We start from the raw sequence: 4,443 nt of genomic DNA on the forward strand, positions 1-4,443 counted from the left end.
ATTTTTGTTATAGAGTGCATGTGCTCACCAGAAAGACAGAGAGAGAGACAGAAAGTGAGAAATCACCCCCCCCAGGGGGGATGGCCACGCTGGAGCCCCTTCTCCTCCATTCATCTCTTGGGATCTTGGGTATGCACGCACATGGGCCAGGCGTGAGTTTAAGTCACCGGGTCCGGGGCTTGAACTGTGGTCGACTACTTGGGAGTTCAGCAACATAGCCATTATGCTAACTGCTGGTACTGACCCTCCTCTTTTATGGAGAGAGAGCTGAAGCACCTCTGTCTACAGACACCAAGAACTTTTTCTCAATAAACTTCCTTTTATCTTTCTTTTACCTTGAGATGACAGCCACTGAGTCTTCCAACTGTGATAATCATTAATCATGGATATTTTGAATTTTTCTCCTCACTAATGCTCACTTGGAACCTCCAAGTTGATCTTTACAGTGCTTTTGAAGTCATGGACATGTGCAGAGTGGTGAAAATTCAGTTGTCTAACATAATGTTCGCAGCTAGTGTCAAACAGGCAATGCTCTGCCTTCCTTTAGCTCTCAGACTACAAACAAGTGTGCTTCCTTTGGTCTGCTTAGTGCAATGACTTTTGCATTTTTGCACTTTTTGGTGGTAATTTCAGGGCTATCTAGTAGCATGATCATTAAGATGACTGAATACCACATGGACAACTGTGTGGTTTGAGTCCCAGACCGGACAACATAAAAAAGATGCTGGGCGCATGCATTCATGAATTCCCAAAGTACTGAGAGGAGGATAGAGAAGAAGGGATTGTGATATGGCCATTCCCAGGGGTGCTTTCTCTCTCTCTCTCTCTCCCCCTCTCTCTCTCTCTCTGCTAAAGAGCTATCTCGTGTGTTCCTAAGCTCAAGAAGGCACAATGTGTCTTAAAGATAAAATACGTGTGTTAGAGCATCTTGGTTTAGGCATGAGTTGTAGTGCCCCTTCCCTGAGTTCAATTTTTTAGATAGATTTCATTTTGTTTTAATTTCTTTTATAAAGTCAGTCACTTAGCTTGTAAGTAAATTTTCACAAAATGAATACACTTTACACCAGTTCAGCCGAGGATACTATACATGTTATCAATACCTAATAACCCATTTCTGTGTCTCATAAATGCCTTGCGTTTCTATTTTTTTCTTAGTGTCTTTCATCACACTCTCCTCCTTCTCCCACCCTCTTCCCACACTGTATTCAGTATCCATACCCAATTTTAATACCTTGTAATCTTTCAGTTTGAGTAATGGAGCATGAACAGTCTGTATATATTAAGTGGGGATAAACAATGTCTTTCCTTTATCGCCTGGCTTGCTGGACTCAGCAGTAAACCTTCCATACTCATTTACTTTCTATCTAAAAGCAGGGTCTTGTTTTTTTATGGCTGAGTAGTATTCCATAGGGTATATGTGCCACACTTTTCAATCCATTCCTCTGTTCATGGACATATAGGTTGGTTCTATGTCTTAGCAGTTGTGAATAATACCACAGTTAACATAGATGTGCAAGCATTTTTAAACTGAGGTTCTCCTACCCTTTGTGTAGATACCCAGGAGTGGGACAGCTAGATCATATGGTAGTTCTACTTGTAGATCTTTGAAGAATCTCAATATTGTTCTCCACAGTAGCTGGATCAATTTACATTCCCACCAGCAGTTTAGGAGAGTTCCTTTTTCTCCACAGCCATGCTAGCACTTATGGTTTAAAAGAAAAATCTTAGTCATGCTGGCTGTGATTAGGTGGTATCTCATTGTGGTTTTGAGTTCAATGTTAATGAATCATTAATGAATCAACAATATACATTAAATTTGGAATCTTTAAGAGACTCTCACTAAACAAGTTTACTTGTATATGAATCAACAAAAAGATTGTGACCCAAGACTTGCTTGCTGGAACCTAACCCTCTATTTTCCCTAGGAACAAAGATTCATTATTTTCAATCCAGTGTTCATGAAAATCTTGTACAATGTAACTATAAAAATAATAAATAAAAGAGTATTATTCAGTCCTAGGTTTTTGGGTATTTTTTTAAGAGGTTTTTGCTATAGGGTGTGTGTGCTCACCAGAAATCCAGAGCGAGACAGAGAGACAGAGAGCGAGTAATCATCCGCTATGGGGGATGGCCACGCTCCAATCCCTTTCTCTTCCATTCTCCTCTCGGGATCTTGGGCATGCGCGTGCACGTGCCCAGCATGAGTTTAAGCCAAACTGCGGTCGACTACATGGGATTTCAGTGATATAGCCATTATGACAACAGCAGGTCCTCTGTCCCAGGTTTTTTCTTCAGCAGTCTTATCTATGAACATGGTTACATAATTTATATTCCTTTTCACCAAGCATGGAACACTGGGACTCTCTCAAATTTCCAAAAACACTGGGAATTTCTTATGACACAGAAGTCTTGTGATCAATTGAATACTTATTGTGTATTTAGCACCAGAGGCAGAGCAGGAGAGATTCCATGTAGCTTAGAGTCCAGATGACCTGCCACCCAGTAAACATGGTAAAGAAAATGGAAACATTGATGATGAAATGGTAATGGGAGTAAGCAGAGGAAGCAGGTACTTTAGAGAAAGTGCCAGTACAATCCTTTGAAATGGAAATTTAAGCTGGGCTTAAGATATGTACAGGAGCCCATTATTTGAGAGAAGTGCAGCACCAGTCCCTGGCACAGGGAAAAGTCCTACTTCTGTGGTCGGACATAACAATGGGAACACCATACACCATGATGTTGGGAGATGAATGTCAATTGATGCTCTTACAACCATGGAAAGGTGCTCATATTTAATTCTCAATGCAGCGAGGTTGAGATTTGATTAATGGGTCATATCTTCTGGACTATTTAAAGCTCTCAGGTCATGCTGATATACAGCCTGAGTGAAGAACTACTAGGCTTATTAAGAAAACTCAGGAATAAAGTGAAAGGGCCTGATCCTTCTGATTAAGTTTATTGAACTCTAGTCCAGAACACCTACACATATATACACATGAGTAAGCCACTTATTTTTTTGGACATATTCCTAGAAGTGAAACTATATGACCAATAGTTTAAAATATATGCTAAAGTTAATGTCCAGCATGTTCATAAATGTGCATAACACATATTTCTGAATTGTTTTTGAAAGTCTTTTTTTCCTTTTCCTTTTTTTAGACAGACATTTGCTATAGGGAGTGTGCACTTTCCAGGGAGACAGAGAGAAATAAAGTGATAAATAACCTCCCAGGAGGGATGGCATTGCCACAATCCTTCTTTTATCTTCTCCTCTTGAGATTTTCAGCATGCAGGCACACACCCCCACCATGTGGAACTTCTCCCCCCAAAAAGATGAAAATTTTTAAAAAGACAAGTTTTTCCTTTTCCTTTTTTAGATAGATTTTTGCTATAGGGTATGTGCACTCTCCAGAGAGACAGAGAGAAAGAAAATGAGAATAACCCCCCAGGAGTGATGACCTTGCCACAATCCCTTCAATTCTCTTCTCCTCTTGAGATTTTGGGGATGCAGACACAAACACCCAGCATGCATTTCAAGCAGCCAGATCTGGACTCAAACCTCAGGTAGTCATGTGGCAGTCCAGTGACATAACTATTATGATATCTTCTGGTCTCTTGAAAGGTGATTTTACCAAATTATATTCTCTCTGTAGTAATGAGTATTCTTTTTCATCCTATTATTGTCTAACCTTATTCTACCTTCCTACCTTGTTGTTTTAATTCTGATTATTTTTTTTAACCTACTAGTAAGGTAAATTTGTTTTTCAAATCCTACTTACACCTTTTTATTTCATCCTTGGTGACATGTCTGGATCTTCAGTGTTCATGATCTATTTCTTCAGCTCTCTCCTGAAGTCTTGGGCTCCTAATGAATAGCTTGTATGTGCTGCTATGGACAGAATTGTACATGGGAACTATCTACAGGGTATTTGTAGAAGACATCGCTAACACACACAGCATAAATCAAAGTGTGAAACACTCCAAGAGGAAAGAAATGTCACCAGGAGAAATTGAAGTAGGAGGATGCTCCTGCAAATGGAAGAAGAAATGAAATTTTTCTTTTTAAAATTTTATTATTATTATTTAAGAGTCTGAAAGACTGAAGAAATGAAATTTTCAAGAAACAGGCACAATGAGTGTAGCTTGGCTGATAAATGTAAATAATTAGAAATGCTCTCACTCCCTGATCAAAACAGCATGGTATTGACACAATAACAGAACATGGTATTGACACAAAAACAATGGAATAGAATAGAGATCGCAGAAAAAAAAATGCCACCTACTGATCTTTGTCAAAGTGTACCAGTCAATCCAGTGGAAAAATTAAAACCTCCTTAGCAAATGGTTCTGGAAAAACTGGGTATCCGCCTGCAAAAAGATGAATCGGAAGCCCTATCTTTCACCATTGACACAAATCAACTCAAAGTGGATCAAAGACCTAAA

At 39.3% G+C, this 4,443-nt stretch overlaps 1 protein-coding gene across 1 annotated transcript in view; it reads right to left on the bottom strand.

Moving 5' to 3' along the window:
* LOC102479040 (secreted phosphoprotein 24-like) overlaps positions 1-4,443 on the bottom strand; it is an 11,064-nt gene that overhangs the window by 905 nt on the left and 5,716 nt on the right. The gene's annotated exons all lie outside the window — the stretch shown is intronic.

This window comes from Tupaia chinensis, unplaced genomic scaffold (assembly GCF_000334495.1).
Source record: "Tupaia chinensis unplaced genomic scaffold, TupChi_1.0 Scaffold145660_1, whole genome shotgun sequence".
Classification (NCBI taxonomy): Eukaryota; Metazoa; Chordata; class Mammalia; order Scandentia; family Tupaiidae; genus Tupaia; species Tupaia belangeri.